This window comes from Anser anser (assembly GCF_964211835.1).
Source record: "Anser anser genome assembly, chromosome: 7".
In the NCBI taxonomy this organism is placed as follows: domain Eukaryota; kingdom Metazoa; phylum Chordata; class Aves; order Anseriformes; family Anatidae; genus Anser; species Anser anser.
This window is the reverse complement of record NC_139727.1, coordinates 5,508,807-5,533,700: the sequence shown is the minus strand read 5'-3', so window position 1 is coordinate 5,533,700 and position 24,894 is coordinate 5,508,807. Positions and strand designations below refer to the sequence as shown.

General features: G+C 37.0%; 2 protein-coding genes across 6 annotated transcripts in view; both read right to left on the bottom strand.

The window, feature by feature from the left end:
- LOC310902275 (uncharacterized protein) overlaps positions 1 to 13,151 on the bottom strand; it is a 261,603-nt gene extending 248,452 nt beyond the window's left edge. For 4 of the 5 annotated variants that reach the window (XR_014586596.1, XR_014586597.1, XR_014586598.1 and 1 more), the window contains exon 1: positions 1 to 13,151. This exon is cut by the window's left edge and continues 9,586 nt beyond it. The gene's annotated coding sequence lies outside the window, so the exon portion shown is untranslated. The other variant, XR_014586599.1, reaches the window with a different exon arrangement.
- The window catches only part of LRMDA (leucine rich melanocyte differentiation associated), a 669,624-nt gene that overhangs the window by 608,725 nt on the left and 36,005 nt on the right, over positions 1 to 24,894 (bottom strand).

The window sequence follows — 24,894 nt, the reverse complement described above, 5'->3', positions numbered from 1 at the left end:
ATATGTAGATTATCAAACATGACACTGCCTGCCACCTCAGTGAAACGGTATGTTTGATGTCCCTACTCTACTAATAGTACAAAGACAAACTTGTTTAACTAGAAAACAAGAGTAGCAACATCAATTGCAAGATATAACTTCTTGCATCATTTGTTTAGCATAATAACAGCTCTGTTTTTTTTAATCTCACCAGTCTATTTCTGATGTTGATTTTATTTTTAGAAACCCTTAAGTATTAAATTACATCTTTTTGTTTTATTAGTTTACTTTCCTATGTGAGATTTTCTCAAAAGATTAACTCCAGATGTAGAGTGTAAATGGAAATTAAATGAATCTAAAAGGTATATTACACATGAGTTCCACTAGATATGGTAGCAAAAAGAAGACACACTGTTCATTCGCATAGTTTAGCCACAGTTCATGGGCTCCTCTTTAATTTTTCTTCAGTTATACAATGAAAAAAAAATTTAACATCTTAAGGTTTTCAGTAAAATTGGAAAGGTTCAGTCTTAAGCCTTCTAAGGCAGCTTTTTCTCTAAACCATCAATAGGTTTAGTCATGCAAGGAGAAGATTCTTTAAACTTACCAAAGACTTTGTTTAAAGCCCAGGAAAATGTAGACTGTCAGCATCCTTTGTGCTGTTTTGCGGCTTAAACCCATTCCCCAGTACACTGGTGACCCTCTACCTCAGTTCTCTAGTTTCTCTCTGACATCAAACTCAGGATTATTGTTAGATTTTCTTCTAGGCAAAAAGGAGATTAGATGCCCAGCTGCAACAAGCTGACTGACAGGAAAGGGGATAGAAAAAAGACAGATAGATATAAAGTTTAACCAACATTTTTCTACCACACGCCAACTAACAGCATTGACCACCATCCCCATGGCTTGAGAAGCAAAGACTGCAAGAAATGGGGGCACCTCCCCTCACAGTGTCAAAACAGGAGTTGACAGTTCAAGGCAAAAATGATTTGCATGTAAATCCTGATCAAAAGCAAGCTTGCACCCTGAAGTTGTCAAGTTTTGCTACCAGTCTGACACTTAAATGGGCCATAGCGAAACTTGATTTAAACCGAGGAGAAAAAAAACATGGCAACTCAATTACCCCCTTGCAGATCAGATCTGGCAGTTCAGGTCAAACTTTTCACCCTGCCATTTCTCAATACCTGATGCCTTAAACAAACAATATGTATTCCTCCTACAACCCCAGATGAAAATACATTTCCCATGGCGCCCTACTGTGCCTTTAAAAGTGAAAGAAAAAAAAATAAGGTTTAGAAATGTTGTGAAAACTCTTACTTTTTTAATTATCTCCTGATCAAAATAACTTAAATTATCCAGAAGGAAACACTCTTTTATGTAAATATTTGTGCCTTCGGGAGTTGTCTAGTGTTTATCGTCCTCCAGAAAAATTCATTTGCTTTTGAAAAAATCCTACACTGTTAAATACGTGAAGCCATATTTCATTGAAATAATGTTTGACTGTATCATCACAGAGCAGAGAATAACTATTCTTATAGAATAAAGTGTTGTCTTGACCTGCCCAAAGCATGTTAAAAAAAAAAGTTTTGTGAAAATTGGAGAAACATTTACATGGTTCAGTCAGCCTGTACAGTGACAAAGTGCTCTCCAGACTGTAAAAGAAATTCAACTCAACGATTTTATAGGATCTAATTCTTAGAGATGTTCCATGTGTCATCTAGTCAATTCTTGCAGCTCCTTCTTAACAGGTTTCTGTAGCAGCACTCAATAGCTGTAACATCTGCTACCGATTTGTTTTGGGTCCCCAGAACAGGTCCCATCTGATGCTACCACCTCCAGACCATCCCCAACTATTTTCAAAATAACTTTGCTCTGCTCATTGCAATTAAAATGAGATATCTGATATGTACTCAGAGATTGCTTTATGGGCAAAAACAAACAAGAAGAGAGAGACCAGTAGATGACCTAGTGATTACTTAGATACTTTAAGCATTAGAATTAGGGAAGTCTTTATTGAGATGCCATCTTTCACAAAAATTAATTCATTTTACTAGTGCAAATTAAGTGAACGTCAAATCTGTGTTTGCCACATTATCCCACACCATCCAGAAGCCAAGCCTCCATAAAAGATCATAAGCACAAACCCATTCAACCTCTACATATGTATCTCATCAGTGTGGTTGATTTCAATGGAATTTTCAATGGTTACAATGGAATGAGAAAACAAAATTTTGTAATGCTTTCTTTACGCTGATTTGAAAACGTTATCTGTATTCATGGTCACTTCACAACTGATCCTCGTCCCTCAAATACTCCAACCTCGCTACACCACAAGCACATAATATGCCCTGCCTGAGCGAAGCGACAAAATCTGACCTCTGTCTTTTATCAATAGGAACACTCTGGGCCAAGTTTTCATAATACAATACATTCAATTTGTGTAATTACTACACCCATACAAACAAAGTTTCATCCTGGCCATTCAATGGGCAAATCCAGTACATAGATAGCTATGCACAATTTAGCAAATCCCATTGTTTACTCCACAATGAAACAGAAACCTGAAGAATGCTTTAGGGAAGAGGACTGCCAACAATAAGAACAAGCTGGTTACTTATTATTACACATTAAGAAGTTCATCACTAGTACATTTCTAAATAAAACCTGTACCCAAATAGTAGTTGTCACAACTGACTAATGCTAACACTCACATCCTTCTATGCCATGTTTAACACAAAAAAAAAAAGTGAGAGAAAAAAATTGTAGCAGACAAGAAGATTCATTTTAGGACAGCTATTTTCTATTATTCTCATGAGAGGCCAGTATAAGAATAATAAAAATATTCAGAGTTACTGTCATGAATAAATTAATATTTTTGTATGTTACTGTGAATGTCTCTGACCTCAACATGATATTCATGAAGAATTTTAAAGCATCATTTGATTAGGAAGCTGGCAAGTATTTACAGCATTACTGCTTAGATTGCAAACTCTTTGCAGCAGAGACAGATTTTTTTGTTCTGAGTTGTACAAGACATTGTCAAAACAATGTCCTGCTGCAGCAGTGATAATTTTGCACAGTCCTGGAGTAAGTGCAGAAATGATTTCAGGAGAATTTGAAATCATGCCATTTTTCTTTCTGCAAGTCGAGTTCACACTAAACCCCAAATTAAAATCAGTTCTTTAGCAAATCAAGACAATGTATTCAAAATAAAAAGTTACCTCCCAAGATTTTGGTCTGAGATGCTAACTTCAGTTAAATAAAGCCACCTTCAATTGACCTCATCTTTATTTCTGTAGTTATAATAAAACCTTACAAACTTCATGCACTGTACTCTAAAACAACCTGAATTATACAAGTCAAACGAAGCTACTACTGCATTATGATTGGAGAAAAAAAAAAAAAAAAAAAACAACTTTTTTCAGAAGCTTTAGGGAACCTTGGCTATAACGTTAGAATCTAGAGAATCCACAACATCCAAAATCTAGAGAGTGCAAGAAACTTGGCGTAAAATCTACCTAGGCTTGATTCTTTTCAACAGCTACTCTGACTTCCACACCTGAAAACCATTTTCTTTTTCCCTTGGAAAGAGCTTTAAAACATAGGATGACAATTATTTTTTTTCTGCTAACACACTCATTATTCAGCAATGCAATCAACAGTGTGGGGATACACACCTTTTTATCTCAGTAAACTTCAAAGTAAGCCCCAGCAGCTGTAGTTGTTCCTCCACTGAAGTGGGTGCTGTACAGTCACCAGAAAGGAAAAGGCCACACTGACACAGGGAACTGCTCCCTTCCAGCAGCTCTGGTCTGAGCTAACAGCCCTTACAATTTGCAGGGAGTTACAACAGAACAATTTTTGTTAACCCACTGAAAGCTTACAATGGTGTGACGTCCCTGACTCACCACCAGCAGTTTTAGAAAATCAAATGTGAAGTCCCAAACTAGGAGGTGAAGCAAATTGAAAATAAAGAAGTAGGAAAGGAGCTAATAGCTGGGCAACATGCTCGTTAGGACTCTACCCTCTCAAGGAAGAAGAGTGGTTTTTCACTGTAGTTCACCTCTAAACCAACACAGAAACGCTTAGCACACAGGTCAGCTTCTCCTCACCACGGAAAGGCACAGTTTCCAACTTGCCTGTGGAAGGAAATCATTTACTTCCCTGCAATCTAGTCCTGTAGTGTAGTGATATGCATTTAGAGACCTGAACTATATGTAAGGTAACATACGGCAAGCGAGTTCCCAGAAGTTTTATATAGTCTGAATTCAGCATAAATCAACGGTAATTCAGTTCCACAAAGATTAAAGCCTTCTTTGCACTGAACAGACAACAACAGAAGCCACAGGACTTGCAGATGTCTTTATACTACCCTAGCAAAAACAGTGCTGTTCCACCCTGGGGAGCTCAGATTTTAAAGCAGTGGTACAGATTTTATTTTCAGTTCTTTGGTATGAAAGTGAAAATGACCTTTCCATGGCTATTATATTGTGTTTAATTTGGAGTGTACGGGGATGGAATGAGAAAGCAGGAAGACACACACTGTTGTACAGTGCTTAGAGTGCACAAGATACTAGCAAAGTAGCACTAATTAGAAAAGCTTTCCTGGCTTTAACCACCTGTTCTGTTTCCACAGGCAAATATTCCTATCATAAGACTACAGTCCATCTCCAATGAGGTGACAACTATCAGAGTTTTCATTTAGATTTTACAAATGTACTGGCATAGATGTCTAATATCTGTACAGTATCATTCCGCAATGTCAGACAGTTTTATGAACTTAAAAAAGTAATAATTACTTTTTATAAAGTTCAAAATGTCAGAAAATGAAAAGATTTAAAACAAAGCCAACATATTTTTAAAAAGCGCACACACAACTCATGGAGTTGTTTGATCAATAAGCAAAGATCCTTGCTTCTGCTCCTATTCATTGGAAAGAGTTAGAGCGGGCATACCACACGGACATACCCAGGGAGGTCTTGCCTGGAATGGAGGCTTTGCCTACCCTGCCCCACCACCTATTTGTTATTTTTTTATGCCTAAAGATTAGTTAAGCTCTACTGACCGTAAGTACATTTTGTTTTTTCAGGGCTCAAAGAGTCTAGGTTAGGTTTTCTTAGTATCACCCGTATAAATTCAAAGGTTCCCCTATTTCTCTTCAGAGCTAAATCAGATTTACAACAACTGTCAAAGCATAGGATGACAGATAAATTAATCTTCCCTTCATGAGTTTACATTCAAGGCATCTGGGCTGCTGATCTGGCCCTAACAAGCACAGGGTCTCTACAAGCTGTCGTTTAGAGCTGATGCTTTCATGACTGGAGATGAATTATTCTGTCATGAGAATCTATTTATTCTGGAGTTAGAAGGTGGGGCTTTGGCTTCAGGATAGGATGATTTCATGGGTTAAGGTCCCCTTGAAGCATCTGTTTAAATCTTGTCCTGGAGTTGACTATACTACGCTCGGAAGTTTTAGGACATTTACCAAGCAGGGAAAAGCCTTTTTCTTCCACAGAAGTGTTATATTTTCCCCAAATCTGAAACCAGTAAAAGAGAAAAAAAAAAAAAAAAGGATAAATTCTCTCCATAGAACAGCTGATTATTAATTACCTTCCTTCAAAGAAGGCCAACTATCCAGCCATTAATACATTTTTAAAAAGTCTTTATGATTCATTTCACAACACTGTCTGCTATGCAACAACAGCTTGCTGCAATCTGTTTCCTTCTGCAGAAAGGATCAGCAGTGGAGCCAGGAGACTTCTGCTCTTCCTGGGCAAAAGGACTATGTTTCAGGCCCAGCTGCTGGACACTGAAGCAGCAGCAACAAGAACAGTCCTCGAGCAAAGCAGCCTGGGAAGAGTTTCCATCTATTCCAGCTCAGCTCAGCAACCTGGGGGGAAAATGAGGCCACCAAGAAGTCATCTGAGGATCTATAAACCAAATGAGGATAAGCTACTGAATACCGCGAGACATAGACTGAAAAACTTCAGTCCAAAGTAAGAGACAAATGCCACAACGAACCTTTTGTGTCTTTAATCAGTTCCCTCATTAGCTAAAATGGTACCTAATCATTAGCTGACTGTTTTTCACCTGTGCAATTTGAAACATCACATGGGCAATTTCTGAGAAGCGGTAGGCTTAGCCTGTAAAACCAAAAAAACTGGAGTTCAATTACATGTTCCTCGGTCCAGTTAAGGGCATGGATCCAAGCCAAGCTATCATCAGATTGGTAAAAGAAGCCATTAAGTGGTGGAAAGAAAAGAATCAATATATGAAATAGATTCATATCTATCTAGGTTTCAGAATAATTTGAGGGCAATATAATCTTGTAAGAACAGGAAAAATGAATACATTTAAAGAAAAAAGTAGTAATGATTTCACATCAAAGCAGCAATAAGAAATATTTTGGGTGAGAAGAATGATAAACCAAAATAACTTTCCTTCTCAAGGAATCATTTTCAAGAGCTTAAAAGTAATAAAGAAAAATTCAGCTCTTCTCAATAGATAACACATTTGCAGGCAAGAAAGACCTGATTTTCAATAAGCACTGAGAGGTTGTATGAGAATGCTAACATGGAAACAGGGGCAATCTGGAAGAAACTGGGTTTTATTGTTGATATTTGATTTGTCACTTCCTCCATCCCTTTTAGAGCATAAGCCTTCTTCACAGAAACTTTTCTTTTTAGGGTGACAATATTCTTTTGGCTATATTCCCTTTTATATATATATTCATCATTAAAATGTCACTATTACTCTTTTATTGTTCAAAAAAGAGAATACTCTTTAAAAGGCTCGAAATACACATTCAGGAGCTGAACTATGTTCAAACTATGACTCTTCCAAGCTGATACCTAGTCTTCCTTTTCAAGCTGTCATTAGCAACATTAGCGACTGTGAGACCAGGAGAAGAGCCCACATTCACATTGTGCCCCCTCTTGAAACTTCCTTGAGACTTGCTCCCTCCATTGCTCAGGGTTTTCTCAAACCTCTCTTCTGTCTTTTTAATGGATGGCTGAGGGGTGGAGTGTGAATTTCACAGAATTTGAAAATAACAAAAGTAAACAAAACAGAGACTAGATCTCTTACATAGTCTATGACTATTTTAACTATAAGACAGTTTAATATATTTTAAACACATAACACAAATATATGTTTACAACGGAGCTCATTTTCTACTAACCACCATTTGCAATTCCTATTGACCTAAATCATCCCACCTCAACTGCTCAACTGCCAGAGTGCTCCAGTTCAAGCTCTACTTCCATCCTCAGCTCTAAGAATTCAGCCATTCCATATGTCTGGTATTCTCTCATCTCTTTAAGAAAAAATTTGGCAGAACTATGTACAGTAACAGGAAAAACATTCTGAAAACCTCTCTTCCATTGGTAGACAATATAACTGCTTTCGGAAGTGTTGATTAAAAACTTAGCATTTGACTATTTTAAAGCTGATCAATTTGCCTTTGCAAAAAGGGGTCTCATGCAATTTAGTTCCACTTCTATATTTAGTTTTCCTCCAAGGGTAACAGACAAAGCATTTTGTACTTCAGAGAGTTTAAATATAAACCAACCTAATAATCAAAAGGACAATTCCTTTGGGATTAACATCAATCTTCAAGTTAACCAAACAGTTAACACTTAAAACCCCAAAGTACAATAAGCAGATCTTAGCAAAAAGCATGCATCTATCTAATTATTTTTAATATAATTTCTACTAAGCACCGTGAACCAATTCAAGATCTATAAGATGTTAAGGAAAGAGAGATCAGTCTGTGGTATTTATGACTTTAGTCATTCTTTCTCAAAACAACAGATGAAATAAAATGTATGACATTCCCAAAGTGGGAGTTTCTGCTGTAATTCATCTTAAAATGCAATGTTCTGTCATCTCCAGTAACACTTACTGAAAGCAACCATCAATACTTTTTGTCAAAAACCTGCACTCTGTGTAAAATGTTCCATCAATCTCTATTTACATAAAACAAAAAACTTTCAGTGTGGTTCTAAAGCAGAACCATTCAGATTCTGTCTTCCATTTTCATGCTCTGTTGAAAAATTATTTTGACTGACACCAAAAAAAAAAAAAAAAAGCCTAACAATTTACGGTAAGATTTTGTTTTTTTAATGTAAAGCAAAACCAAATAGACTTGCTCTTTTCCATTGATCAGTTTAGCAAAATAAAGCATTTTTTGTTTATTTTGAACCATATCCAGTTTTCCTTCTATGTATAAACAGTCTAACTTAATAATTGGTGAACAATTTCGCAAAGTAAGCCATTTAATATAGTTCACTTCATCACTATTGTATATCCCATATGGTTCTGTAGGCATATAAAAAGCACTCAGTCACCATCCTGCATTTTACTCACATGGCCAGTACCATAAATTTCAATTCGAACTAAATCACCGGGAGAAGAATATATATGTATGCAATGCTTTTGGGTTTAGGGGCATAGTTTCTAATCCTCATATTGCATTCACAGTGTTTCTAAGCTATTAGGCACTAGCAGATCAATACTCAAACAGTTGTAGTTAAAGAGCATGGAGGAATACTATAACAGAAATACAGAGCCACAAAGCAGTCATTCATTTTTCAACTAACAGGTTCACAGTTCTGCTACTGGCCAGATCCAGAAATGAACTAATTGACTTTAAAAGGGAGACGGGAAGTGTTTTCCAAATTCTTTACTCTAGAGTTTCCTTCAGAAGGCAAGTGTTCTTTTGCTTCATCACCTTCTCAAATGAATCTGTGCACCACCCTATTTAGTTTAACCATATCTTTAGGCCTGGAAGAAACAAGATTGGAACAGGCAACAGGAGGGAGTACAGCAGATACCATGGACAGATCACACAAACCCAGACCCCGTGCTGTCCTCTGGAAGAACGGGATGGCAAGCTGCAATACCTGGGTCTTTCCATTACATGGATTTGATCAGTGATTTACAGCACTTTACATACTCTCTACTTCTGAAATTATTCATATGCATATTCTGATCAATGTTTATTTAGTTTTTGATTTTTATTTAATCAGATAAGATAAAATAAAGATATTTTCCCTCTTCTTTTGCTAGAGCAGTTATTCAGCTAGTGACTAAGGAGCATGTCAACCAGGGATATGATTTCCAGACCTGCCATCCCACTCTTCCTCATTTTCATTCTATGAGCAGATACTTTGCCTAAATTTACTTTAAAAACAATTTTTTAACTTATTGGTATTTGCAATTTTAGCAGCTTTAAAACATATAACTACTCTAAAAACAAGTAATTTGGGGGTTACTCCACACTGTTCAGAAAATACCACACAAGCACAATGTAGATTCAACTTCTCAATGTTTCTGAACTTTAGACAACAGAGTCCACAACTGAAGTAAACAAGTCCATATATACTTAAAAATGAAATATATATGTATATACACACAACAAAATACAGACATTTAAGTAGGAACCTATCACTTTAAAACAACTAGAAGAAAACAAATAGCTTAAGTAAGAGCATTCAAAACTAACTGAAGATCATATACAGAATTAGAAAGGTTTTAAAAATTACTACACTTTTCATATTCACTACTCTGGAACAGTCATTAAAATCTTAATGAACTGGCTTGAAATTCACCCAGTTCCTTCCCTAATCCAGAAAGAAAAAAAAAAATCTTTCCAAATCCCACCTGATGCAATAGCTAAAAGCTTTCTTTTCATTAATGCTGTTAGGGTTTTGTTGTTTTGTTTTTGTTGTTGTGGTGGTTGTTTGGGTGTTTTTTGTTTGTTTGTTTGGCTTAGTTGTTTTTTTGACAACTGACCATTGTCAATTTGTGTTTAACAATGTGCAAAGTCCAAGTAAAATAATCAGTTTTTCCAGACTCTCACATCCACACAGTTATATGGAACTACAACTGTACAACTAATAAATCAGTAACTAATTCAACTCCAAATCACAGTATTGAAATTATTAGTGCCTTTGTTGCAAAAATAAAAAAATAAAAATAAAATAAAATAAAACAAGCAACAGCAACAAAACAACAAAAAGAAAACCCTCCATTTTACTTCTCCTATTTTTATGTGTATTCTATTTATAAATTACTAATGGTTCTCCTGGGGGCAAAATGGCTGAAATAATATCTATACCAAACCATATTCCTGTCAGTTGAAGGGGAAAAAAAGTTAAAAGTGACTCAATGAGGGGGAGCTATTAGCAATGAATACACAAGCAATGCTCATTTCTGCACAATCATCATTACCTGCAAAGCTGAACACCTAACATCCTAGCTGCTAGAAGTGTTACAAAGTGGCTGCCAGCATTATTTTTCAGACAGTCAAGAAGATGATGTATGGCTAGAGATCTAAAATATGCTGTGTTTTTTTCTTTCATACAAAGTGACGTCCAGTTACACAAAAACTCCGCTGAAGATCTCAAGGCATGCCTTGTTTTTTTTCAAGTCATATAAAACACAAAATCAGCCACAGTACAAATTCATCCCATTAAGTGACTCTAGAAACAATCTGATTACAGCAGACATATTTGGCCAAAGACCTATATATTTCCAAGCCATTAAATAATAAAAAACATGATGCCTCTCAATCATAACAACATACCTATGACAGAGAAACAACAGATGAACAATAGCAGATGATGCTACTACAAACATTTTTCTCTCCTATCAATACATAACATGCCAGGAACGTAAAAAATCAGCTTTAAAAAAGACAAAAGCTGTATGGAAACCACAAAGCTTTGTACATTATCTCAGATGATACAGGACAGGAGAGGTGGAAAAAAAAGCAATTAACTAGATGCATCCTTCTCCATATGTCTAAGATCCTTTGCTTACATTATTAATTCAAATTTTGTCTATCTATTAAGAATTCCACTACAAAGTTGGCCCCCATCACCCTTCTTGTGGAAAGATAACCTTGGGGAAAAAAATAATAACAATAAGCCAAGCTACCCTAGAATACCTAGGGAGAAGATAAGCCTATTCAAAAGTACCCAAATGTGTCCAGGAAAAGAAAGGTTTCTCTTGCCTCTATATACAGGCCTTTTTTTTTTTCCCCAAATAATTGCTGTTATGAAAATAAATAAATAAATAGAAATGAAGAGACCACAGGAAATCATGCAAGAGTGAAGAATTTGACTCTAAAGCATCTATTTTGTCAGCAAGCATTATGCTTAAATTGACTGTAAGGGCCTTAAAAAAAGCTGACCAAATGAAATTTGCACAGTGTAATAGTACTTATTTCATTGTTGGCCAGTTGTCTCTGCAAAACACAAGCCCTAATTTTTCAAAAGCAAATTAAGCTTTAGCCTTTAATGCTTGTGGATGAGAACCAATGCAATGTTGCTTAGGGAATTCTTTAGGCTGACAGAAGGAAAAAGGGCAGTTTAGCTTCATTTTTTACAGGTAAGCTACACAACCAGAATTTGACCCAGCAATTCAGAGAAACTTAACTTCAAAGAGTACACAATCAAATCTAATCTGGCCAGTGTATCTGTCAACACCCATTCTCCATCAGCCTGAATTTTAATATAATTGTCTACTTATTCTGGCCAAGGATTGAGCTTGGCAGTTCCCCACAAGACAAAGGGCTTCTGTACCAGCAAACACTACTGATGCATAATAGCTCTTCCTGGAGTAAAATGCAAGCTCCCCAAGAGGTGAGGAAGCAGAACAAGACACCTCAGAGAGAAAGATCCCTAAACCCCAGACAGAATTCTCCTTTAGACTAAGCGAAACGCAGCTGAAAGATTCACCGTTCATAAGTTTGGGTTAAATTCTGCAATTTCTTGCTCAAAAGGGAATGCAGTAAACCCCCAAGCACCCTACCAATCTGTTCACTAGAACACCTCCCACAGTCATTTCTGGTCTATCCCCTTTATTCAACAGAGTGCTTTGTGCAGTTTTACAAACTCAGCAATGCACTAGATCATCCTGGCAACATGAAGAAGTACAACTTGAACCAGCTAACTGTCAGAGGAAAAAAGATGGGTAGGCTGTAGGAAGAGGAAAAAAGGTAAAGGAACAAAGACAAAGCTGAAAGCAAAAGACTCCTTCTGGAAAGTGGCTCTCAACTGCCAGAGGAGCTACCCTAGAGGTATACACAGGGACAGATATTTCCTCAGCACTGACTGCTCTAAGAGATGCATCTTCACTGCAGAATTAACAATGCCCTCGAGCTACCATCTCAAATCTAGTTCCTATTAACACAAAAAGCCTTACCAGGCTAGCTAACCCACTCACATTCCAGATGGGACAAAGGCTTTTAAAAAAAGAGTACCGGGGGGCTTCTAGTGCCTTTCCACAGCCTCCCACCAAATGCCTAGAGAAACAGTTTTCCAGCAGTTTCACTGGCATGGAAGTGTAAGGGAACTCCTCTCCAAGGAGCCATAACTTCCAGCACACATGGGAGCAGCACCTCACTAGTGAGGCTGCAGAAATTCCCGCATGACTTTTTGGTTTGGTTGTTCCCACCAAAGCTAGGCTAATCCTGATCATCCATGCTGTGAAAACCTACTGAATAAAGGTTTGTTTGTCTAATGAATCAGAACTTTATAGTCACCCATATAACCCAATTAATTATTAATTTCTGAGGGGAAAATGCTTACAGCAAAAAAACTAGGAGAAAAAAAAAAGGAAAAGAAAAAGAAAAGGATCTAGTACTTGCTCCAAGTCTAAAAATCATTCAAGGGAATTTTGTACTAAAACCCCCAGAATCTAGAGTCTGGCCGTAACAGCTAGAGCGCAAACTGAGCTTAAAAAAAAAAAAATGTACAGCATTTATGAAAAAGCAAGCATGACATGGCTTTGCCCTCACTCCACAACAGATCACTGAAAGTATCCAGAACCACGTTTATCAATCAATGCACATTAATGAGGATTACCTGTGCAAAATTGCTTCAGACAGTGCAGGAGTGCTAACTTCTGGTTTAAATAAAAATAGAAATTAAAAAAAAAAACAACCACAAAACTAATATATTGGCAAACTTAACTTATTTAATAATCAAAAAAGCACAGGCAGAGCAGCTCCAAAACACAAATAGCTGTCATTCATTTATCCTTGCTCTGTCACTGTCCAGGGGCCAGCACAAAACTACAAGATGAAAACCATTAGTTTTAGGCATCATGCAAAAATAATCCAAATCAATTACCTGCAGGTCCTTTCCCCTCCTTCCCTCCTACCCGCCCCCCCCCCCCAAAAAAAAAAAAAAAAAAAAGTGAGCAAGTCTGATCAATGACTTTCAATTAAGATGATGAAAAATGGCTGCTGAATTTGCTTAAGTGAACCCGGAAGCCACACACACACTAACACATGCTCTGTTATCGCTAGCTGAAAGACATTAAATATAAAGGAATCAGCCACGTGAAATTTTGAGATTCATCCCAGGTGGCCATAAAAATAACAGAATTTCAAAAAATTAGAGACCAAGCCTATTCCAGTGGTAGAATTCCCTCTTAATGTTTCTCAAATTAAAAGTCCTTCCAATAATAACAGAAATCTAAAAGCCTGCATTAGCAAGGGCTAGCTCCTTCCAACCGCTTGCTGAGAGACTCTCCAACAAACATACAGCACACTGTAAGAATTCAATTTGGAAACCATCATCTAAAGCACAGAGGAGAACAGGAAAGTCATATTGCTATAATGCTTAGATTATCAATCATCTTGACAGTTTATTGGCTTTATCACCACACATACCATTAAAATGATGTCTGGCCTAGAATGTCAGGAGGCAAACATTAAACAGACCAGGATTAAAAAGCAGATCCCAAACAGCACTCCAGTAAAGTTTCCCTTCCACTCTGAAATTAGTTAGAGCTGACTAAGTAACTGGCACTAGACTTTGAAGAAATATACAGCCTAAAAGGCGCAGAGTCAACACAGACTTGACGAGCTGATAGGTAATGTCATGTTATGGCAACTCTAAAGCTCCTGCGGTTGATTTATCACGTACTGTGTGCAACAGAATGATTGCTAATGGAGGGTGGGGAAAAAAAACAACAACAACAGCAGCAGCCAAATTTACTTCTTAGAGCCAAGGGCTTGCATCAAAAGGGCCAAATAAACTCCTTGAAGTCAAGCACAAATGCTTATTTTATCAATTTTGTAATTATCAACCAGACACATTAACTATAACATCATTTTTTACACTGAGGTAATTTTACAGATTAGGAAAATCTAACAGTGACAGAATATATTCATAATTCAATAGTACCAGATAATGAAAGAGATAAAAATCCTGAATTTTTAAAGCATAGCTGTGTGTGTCAGCCTGGTAACTAAATCCTGACACAATTAAAATTGTGCATCAACAGGGTGCAGTTGAGAACTGTGTCATTTGTTCAGGAACGTAATTCCATATGCTCAGGAACATGCGGGCAGGCAGTTACAGCTAATTAAATGCAACTTCCCCTATCCCCAGACCCCCACCTCTGAAAAAATCTGACATTTCTAAACATCATTTTAGTTGCAGTTTCTTTTCTTTTTTCTCTTCCTCCACCTCCAAATGTATTGACACTTGCATTATCCTCCTAATTTATTTAGAATAAATATGTCAATTTTAAATTACAAATAAGCTAATGGCATGCCCAACCAAGAGAACCAGTCAAATAATTGAGCCACAGTATTTGCTGAAAATAAACTGTTTATATGCTTTCTTATGTCAATCAAAACAACATGCACATACCCATCTCAATTTTAAACAGATTAATCCAATAGCATATTCAGCCTCCTGTACTGATATATATCTCATCATATACATTGCTTGAAGGAGTATTTCCATCTCTGAGAAAGGTGTTGGGAGGCTCAGTATTTGCCAAACACTGATAGATCTTTTTTGTGTAAGCGTTAAAGCTTTAATATTTTGATCCCATTGCAAGTAAGATTCAACTCTGTAATTATTATTTCACAGTCCACACATTCATATTTTGAAGGACTGAAGCAGTGTTTTTCAGTGCATGTTGTCATTTTGAAATTAAAAGGCAGCTAATTGAAATCCCAAGCAAAAGTGCTGACTTAACACTTGATAAACCATGGCAGCACTTTGTAGTAAAAAAATCACTGTTTTATCTTTAACTGTGACATTTACTATATATCAGCTGGCATGAAAATTTCAGCAAGGTCAGAGCCACAGAAGTCTCTCTGCAGAATTTTAAAATACAGGTAAAGACATCTAAAACTGTCATCTGTGAAAAACACACAAAACTATGATCAAGTTCAATACAATTTCATAAACAAGACCAAAGATGAAGAAGGACCAAATATTTAGCTACCTTCAAAGATGTGAACGCTTTCTTAAACACCTGACACCACCCCTCACCAATCTCTGAATGGTCCAAGTGGAAGTCCTAATGGACTGACAAGGAAATTCTCAATTAGGAGTCTAAGGAGAAGTCTCTTTGTTGCCTCTGACTATCACATTTAGGCTGAGGATGAAGGCTTGGGATTGATTAATACAGAAGCATCTCCAACAAATAGAAGTCTAGATGCTAACCATAGTATTAAAAGGTCAGGAATACCAGAAGAGGACCTCAGACAAGTGTAGATTACTGGAAAATACACACAGACACGAACTCACCCTCAGGGTTTGGTTCACCAGTTGTTCTTCATATTGTGCTAGTTCTACACATTTATTTGTGGGAAATTTAGGAAAAGTAGCAGGGGGTGGATAGAATAAAAATGGAAGGAATAAAATGTGCATAATCCACCTACACCTGTTGCTGTAGAATCATAGAATCGCCTAGGTTGGAAAAGCCCTTCACCATCACCAAGTCCAACCACAGCAAGCATAGTCTTTGGAGTTAGTAAACAGACTAAGAAGAAACTTCTCCAGCAGCAGATGAATCCATACCAAAAGCAACATTAGCATTAGCTAAACATAGCAGAGACCATCAGTCATGCTTGCTTCAGGAGTGCATAATTCATCAACCTCTGCCCATTCAGAGCATCTAAAACACGCTGCTCTCGTAACAAAAAATGTTGTAGAAAAACCAAAGATGTTAAGAGCACAAAGTCATTTCATTTTACACCACTACAGGGTTCACTGTATTCAGATTTCTAGCTGTATGAGCTTTACTTCTCACACCACAACTACTGTACCAAGCAAGTCCCCAAGGACCTAGGCCTCACTAGCAGTTAATGATCCATTAGACAGCCACCTTGATGCAAACCAGAAGGTGGCTAATGCTCTAACAAAGTGGCCCTGAACTACAATAACAGAAAACGCTCAAGGATTACAGCCACTATAAACCAGTAGTCATGGTTAATAACTGTAATATTTCATTAAAATGGCTAGAAATAATGCATACCAGACACCCAAACAATTACAGATTACCACAACGGTATTAGAAAAGTTGTAACATAACATTGAAGGAAAACAAGCTCACCACTTACAACAGCAAAATGCATACATCTTCTCAGCATAAACTTCCGGGTTGTTTCACCATCACAGACAAAGAAAAATTAGACAAAGAACAAAAATTCATGACAAGTAGCTGACAGTATTACTACCAGTCAGGGTGAACAAGCAGCATGTCTAAGAGCAGCAACAAGACTTCTGCTCTGCCTCCATGTAGCTGGTCCAATTAAACTACCCACATCACTTCCATTTGCTTACATTTTTCCTGAAGAGTAGCGCACTAGTAGCTATGTCAGAGAACAAACCATTAGCTAGCAGAGTATAGCCTGTTTTCACAAGAGAACAACCTGAAGAGTCGAAATGCAGACTGTAAAATACACATCAAAGCTTGCATGATTTGACTCTAAACCACAGTTGCTTTATTGTCTGTTTGTGCCCCTTGCAAATTCATTTACAGAGCTAGAACCAGAATGCTTAAAAATATATATATAGTCTTAGCTTAAATATCAAAACCAATGATATTAGTGTAGAATACTGTAGAGCGAGTTGGGCAATGCTTTTAGACCTGTCATGAAGACATGGCAAAGAACTAAAACCCTTTAAATATCAAAGCTACCTCTAATATACTGTTATTGCAAAGAGTGTATATGGAAGCAAGAAAAACAAAAGGCAAAAATTAATCTATACCTATTTAATTTAGGTTAAAAAAAAATCATTAAATTCGGTATTAATGACATGAAACAGAATCCTTTGGAAAGCTCTGTAGCTTGATAAATGAAAGGTATACCATGAGTACTATCCCCCATTTATCAGGATTAGGGTATTAGATTACATTTTTGTTGTACTGAGTAGATAGTATGAACTAACAACAAGGAAAGCTTAAAAAAATGGGCCAAAGAAACAAAAACTAGTCAGAATAAAAGAGTGTATGTGCAATTTCCACAAAAGTTTTGTAACGCACTATTCTAATGGCAATATAGTTAGCCTTTGGCGATGCGCCATACACCCAAAGAAACAAGAGGCCTATAAAAAGCCTGTGACGTGGTGCAAAAGAGGGGTTTTAACACACCCTAAAACACAGATGGCAGTAACAGATATTTACATTTTGCAAACATGCTCTTCTAGCTCTGTGAAATCTGCCAGCCATTTCATCACTGATGGAGAAGGGTTTAGAAGTTAATTTGATTTCTTTTCTAACTGATTGTGCAAAATTTCAAATTGGTTTGTCACTTTCCAGAGGTGGATGACATGACTATGGATGAAGTGACTGATAGTTTTAAAAGCCTCAAGATCCTCTGGCATCAAAGGCACTACTAAACTTGCAACCAGAATGTAATTTACTATTAATGACTTGCCTTGAGGAGAAAAGATTTGGAAAAAGACCCATACAAGATGCTTTCCTTGTAACTAGCACAGTATTTGTCACTATTCTTCTTGCACGCGTTTCCGTGAAGACATTCGTCATTGCAATAAAGCACGCAGCAAACAAACAACTTACATGTACACTTGTAGTAATTATTGAACTACAAGCTGGGATGTGCTGCCCACCAAAGTAACAAAGCAGTTCTGGTCTAAAGAACTCAGCTGTTAGGAACAGAAAGTTATCATTATCTTCATGTTTCCAATAACCTATCAAGACACTCCTTCCATTATGTGTCTCCTGCTAAATCCTCTTCCCAAAAATCATAGTAAGGGTGACAAGCTCACTACCACATGGTCTGAAGATGTTCAAAGGCCTCAATCATTATGCCCTCACTAGAGGTTAAAGCTTGTTCAGTGCAAGCCTAGAATACAGCTTTCAATTTTCAATTTTCAGTTTTCTCCAAGAGTCTAGCTTGCACATACCTAAATCACTTTGTGGAAAAAAAAACATGCTTAGTAAGTGGGGACTTCTGAGGGATTCACTTTAAAATTGTACTTCTTCTCCAAACAAGAACACTAAAATAGACACAGCCTCAGTTATATCCAACATACCCAAGTAAAAATGACCAACACCAGTTCCAGCATATCACAGGAGGCAGAAGGATGGCCTGCTGAAACAACATGTGGAGAAATTTTACCACAAAAGCCCTACAAATAGTGCTTACAGATTCAAACCAGACCCCACACCTCCTAGTCCTGGTGAAACCCAGGCCTTTCCTTCCAGATGATACTCTTTCACATACTCCAGTATTCTCATCCAACTGCGTATGCACAATTACACAACACCCATCCCTCCAGGATCCACTGAGCACGACACTGTTTTCTCCACCAATTCTCAGAGGCACCTGTCAGAACAGTTTTTGTTGTTGTTGTTTTGTCTTTTGCTTTATTTTGTTAAACAACAACCACCACCACCCACACCGAGAGCTTTGAGAGCGGTACCATCATCACCTCAAGTGAGGTGTCCTCACTTGGGGCTCAACAGAAAGGAGCAGACAGCAGGTGACATTACCTGACAGGTACACGCAGCAAAAATTTGAGTGCAGAATAGTCCTCTGTATTCACAACTATATGCTGTCCTTGTTAGGACACTGTTCTCACAATTCGACAAACCAGGTCCATTTTTGTCTGAGTAGGCAATCAACCCCAAGAACACTTTAAATACCCACCCAGTAACTGCATCCTCCTTCAGAGTAGGAGAAGACACACACCACTTGTTCCAACAGCACTTACTCCTATTCTTCTTTGATTTAGGAAATGAATTCATAATTAACCTTCTCATAAGTCTACAGTTTCAATGGTATTTGTAGGATTGACAGTTTGCCTACTCATCAATGCAAACCACTGTGAACTTCAGAGATATGAAAAATACTGTGGTATTAATTTCTGGGGGGAAGATCTTATCATCTCTGTTGAGCAGTTTAAGACACAGCTGTACATTTTGCACTGAAGTCTTACACAGAAATAGAAATGCTTATCATTTAAGAAGCCTACATTAACTAGTATTGTAACAATCATTTTCATAAATTGTCACCCAAACTGCCTTTATTACTTCCATACTGAAAACGCATTCATCATTTAAAAACTTAGAATGTAAATCAGACTTCTGAAGTAACATATACTTACCAGGCTTTCTATTTACAGTACTACATATAAAGAAAGATGCTGCCAAACCAGCAACAAGAAATGCCTCTGTACAAACCAGAAAATTGAAAATGTATTTCGAGATCAATAATTTAGAGTGTACGGGATCAAAATAAAGATTCGGCAACATGAACATCTATGTATTTTTGCTGCAACTGCCAGGACAATGCAGGCATGCTTTCTGCCTAATTCTAACCTTCAGAGGTCCAAATTCCAAGTTTGCTAAGGCTGCTCTTCTGAAGCAGCAATTCCTCAGTAAACTAAAATGCAGTATTTCGGGACACACTGGTCTCTTATCTGGTGTTGATTTTTCCTAAACAATCAAAAATATTGAGCAGAGTTCGGAACAGAAACCAGAAGTATCTCAGGGCTGTCTCCCTTTTTCTAAAGCTTTAAGTGTAAATTGAGAGGAATGTCTCACTTGGTCCTAGATACTGAATGATTACAAGCACTTAATAACAGAGTTAAAAATAAAACAACCAGCTTTTTATGCCTTTCGGCTCATAAACCTTTCCACCATCTTCAACAAGGAACTGGCTGCTGCTGTCTGAAATTCAAGTACTATGGGGATGGAGAACATACCCTACCCTGCAATCATACAAGTGCTCAAAGACATTAACGGCAGCCACTAAAAAAGTTCTGGTGTTAATTGCCCAAATTTGATTAATAACAGTTTCTTTTTGGATCTCAGAAACATTACCACAAAATACAGAAATGCTCCTTCCAGATCAAGGACATTGCAACTCCAAAGAACCGCTAATGAGAAAACTATTTCCTAAAATGGGGCTGAGGGGAGGGAGAGAAAAGGGGCATCAGAGGGGGATGGCAAGAGGGGGTAGTTGATGAATTTCTGAAAGATAATACATCCATTGTGTGTCAGAAGTCTGCCAAGACATGTTAAAATATTTCAGTGCACAATGCCTCTTTCTCTCTGTCTTCCTCACACACACGCACACAGACATGCACAGAGTCTTGTTAGGATTGTATACTCACACTGAATTTCTTCCTGCCAAAGACAGCTGCATCCTACTTCCATTAAAGTTTAAGAAAACAAAACCACCTTTTACTGATTCCACTGAGAAAATGATGAGTTCTAAAGTTACAGAGACCTCTAGAATGTGACAGCTCTGACAGGAAAAAATTATCCTTCAAAAGTAGTTGCCTACTGATAGGAGAGACAGGATTTAACCAGAAGAAGCATCTCTTTGCAACACCTAGGTTGCACATACACTGCAATTACAGAAAGTTGGGGGCTCTGCAACGAGAGCTTTCAAGGACTTTCCAGGCTAGCATACCCCAGCAGGATTTGTTTGAGAAAATAAAGTGCTGTAAAGAGATGATGCGTTTACTAATGGTTAGGAATTTCCTCGTTTTCAATGCCAGAAACATAGCATGCAATAAAGGAAAAAATTAAGCATTATTTTACAGAGGCCAAAAAAAGCAGTGTCTTCCTTATAAAAGAACACCTTAAGACATCCATAATATTATTTCAATGAGCATTGCTCAATAACTGTTACAAGTCTGAAGCTTTTAAATGTATTAAAGTGAGGATATCATCACTTTAAAGGCACTTCAACAGAACATTATGAGAGAAACAATTTTCCTTTTTCAAACTCAAAATAACCATAACAAAGTTGATTAAAAGCATATTCTACTAAAAATATTTTCAGTACCTATGTTTAGAGGCTTCTCTAGGTAAGAGTAGCAAACAATATACAGAATTCTGAAATTAAAAGCCTCCATGTACAAATATCACACTGTAAACATACAAGTTCCAAGAGATTCGTGCTTTAAAAGATTTTTAAGTTACAGTGAATAAGTAAAAATGCTAAATAATAAATATTTGGAAGAAATAATATTTCCACCTATCATACTTAAAAGCTCAAAAATGTATTCAATTCCACACACAGTGCTACTCTGAAAGCCACATTGAATATATTGCCTTTGTTTGTTTAGGTTATGCACAAATAAAAATGGTGATGACAGTTAAAGACACATCCTTGAAGTAGTCTACCCAATAAAATTTGGAAAAAGAATGAAGAGGAGGAGGAATAAAAAAGTCTAGCTATATAAGATTCTCTTTGTTGCCTGCTTGTTAAGGAATTCTTCTGGCACAACTAAGGGGATTATGAATTCACATGTGAATTTATCCCCTATTAAACTTTTAGTCAAAGGGTCAGTTAGCAGGAATGATAAAGCTCAGGCACACTAGTCACATGCTGTCAGAGCATCTGTGACTAGCTCTGCTCAGGCATATCACTGTTTTATAGCTTTAAAATAAAGAGGAAGCTGTGGGGAAGGCTGAAAAGAGTCTACTTCCAAAAAGATTTGAAATAGTACAAAGTACAGTTTCACAGGAGACAAAGGGAGCATGACTTCAGGTCACTCATTCTTCAAGAGGGCATTGAAAAGACAATAGAATCTTCCTTCTCACTGACGTGGGGTTTTAGTACTCCCTCCAGACTTCTGTAATACTTTCCCTACTCAAATATTCCTCTTTTCCACCACAAAAACTCCTGCTGCTTGGCTAACTCACCTTCTAAGCATCACTCCCAGACTTATATCACTACTACGTAGGTGACAGTTAAAACTACAGTATGACCTTGCTGATGCTGACGCTAGGCCAAAATTTACATTTATGCACCACCTCTGTCACATGCTTTTTAAAAGTTGCACTTCTGTGTAATTAGGCAATACCGCAAAGAGGGCAATCCTGTTTACGTCTTCCTACCGCTGTGTTATTTCTACAAGAAATTTGGTTTAAGCTTTCGGGGGTAACAGAGAAGCACATGAAATGGCAACAACACAGCAGCTGCAGCTGAGATCCGAAACTCACCTGACAACAACAGGTCCTGTTCTACCAAGCTTTGAAGGAAGGGTATTATGAAACTTCTACCAAGCTTTGAAGGAAGGGTATTATAAAATAACCTCCCAGCCGTACTGTACAGAAGAGGGAAAGAGAAGTTCCAGAAACTGTGGAATGACACTTCATTTGTCTGTCAAAGTGTGACAAAATTTTTCGAAGTTATCCACAAAAGCTAAATAGTTAAAAATGGGTTGTATATATTGAAATTGCTTGGAGATAAAAGAGGGCAAATACTTTGGTTTAAGCCTGCTTTCTGCTCACTTCCGACTCACAAGAGCAGTATCCTACAGTGACACGCTTGCTTTCCCTGCCCGTTGTGGTTTGATCACACCAGTTCCTGAAGAAGGCTGTTTTACACTACAGGGTCCATTTCAGTCTGCAGCACAATTTACATAGCATCTGTATCCATATCCTGCCTGGATTAATATCCCTGCACTTCTGTCAAACATTTGTATACATAAGTTTAGAGTTTGCTTTAGTACCATCTTTACCATCATTCAAATTGCTTTCAATGTTTATAGAAAAGAAACAAACAAAAACTTATTTACAACCAAGCTGATCCAGGTAATAGTTTTTTGGCATTGTTTTGTTTGGTTTGGTTGGTTGATTTTTGTTTCTTTGTATGTGTGTTTTTTGTTTGTTTTTAGCATTTCTCTATGTTTTATTTATTTTTAATGTACAAAATAACAGACTTACTTCCTAAGCCATACTCTCCTCATCTCTTTTTAATCTCTGCCACATGGTCAATTTGAATGATGTCAATGAGTCTCTAATTCCATACGATACAATTGTATTGCATGGCTTAACATATGAAAACAACCAAAGATCCGAACATTTAACACCTGCAAAATAATCTTCAATTACTGTGTTTAGTCACATTATAAACTAAGCAAACACGGAGACTGACATATGCCATGCTAATACACTTGCACAGAAAGATTTAATAAAGTGAAAACAATTTTAAAAATCAAGCAGCAATTTAGAATAGTTTTATGCCTAAGATGGGGCTCTGAAAATTGATATTGCTTTAAAGAAAAAGGATCTGCAGTCTGCAACACGATGCAATTTTGCATCAGCCAATCATCAGATGACAATATTTTTGTAACATAATGAGGTATGCAACTCACAAATACCTTCACCTTTCTCAGGCACTCTGCAACTGCTGTCTTTTTTCCCCACACAGAAAGAAAGTGAATAGCCATTGAAATCATTTACATTTCTTCTTTAAAATAAATAAATAAATAAATAAATAAAGCTTTCTATTATACAGTTTTGAGAGTTTTTGTTTTTGTTGTCAGATTTGCTTTCTTTCCTCTCTATTATATTTAGAAAGAAGGGTACAATGAAGAAAAGTGGGTTTGCCATCAAAAGCATTCATTGCTCTGACACACAAACACCTGTCAGTGGAAAAAGTCTTCAACTTCTTCGCTTCTCTTTACTATGAAGCAAATGTGCATGAAGCTTTCAGACTATTTTCTTCCAGTGTTTTGAAGTACCTTTCAGTTCACATGAAGGCTAACAATTGCAAAGAAGCAAAAGAGAAGGAAAAACTGGCACAACGGAAAGACTGAGGAACAGTGAAAGCCTCCCTGCTTATAGTTATTCTTTTGTTGAACACTCTTATGGCACACCCATTTAAAGCACAGCCAAGGCAACACACATATATATATATAAAAGGAAAATTATATCAAAAGCCTAATTCTTAATGTAAATTTCTGCCCCCATGAATTTTTTCTTCCCAATGACATTTACACAACAGCAGCATGAAAGCACAAAACATTTAACAGAGAAATACAGTATTAGAATATTATTTATACAAAATTACAATTTACAGAGAGTTTGCACAAGAATGTCTTGCATCGAAATACTCATCCCTCATTATCCTAATCAACTTGTAATTGATAAAACACCTATTGCAGATAAATGAGGTTTCCTAGTTAGCATAGTAACTACTGAAACAAGAACCAACATTTTTAGAAAGTATATGAAAAATGTAAGAGATTACTTAGAAATGACTGTTGCCAACAAACATAACTGGAATTAAGCCTTCAGTTTTCTAAGAAAAATCCCAAGATATCAGTATGTTTTACTGACAGTAAAAACTTTGCAAATCTCACATTAAAAAAAAAAAATCAAGCAATCTATCTCATGACAATAAAACCTTGTGAATTAGTAAACCCTCATTTTCATCTGATGAAGTACTTCTTCCGCTGAGTCTGTGCTTACCCTCCCCTATCAATCCAGGGATACCTTTTCTCTGAAACAATTACACTTGAGGAGTTTTGAACTCCTGGTTCAGACTAATCCATCTAACGACAGAAGCACCTTTCAAGCTTCCATTTGACACAAGTCCATCGTTCATCATTTGCTGGTGCATATGCTTTTTGCTGACAGAGCTCCATTACTAGAAAAAGCTCAGTAAGTAAAGCTGATTTGAAACAACTATATATTATATGTAGCCTGCATGAGACACGCTGATTTTGAGTCTAGAAAATCATTGCATAAAAAGGGGGGGGGGGGGGCTGAAAAGAACTGTTTAATTATTAAAGAACTTTCACTTCTTATCAACTGCTGCAACGTGATTTATCAGTGTTAATTTGCAATTTACTTGGGGAACAATGGAAGAGATATTTAAAGATA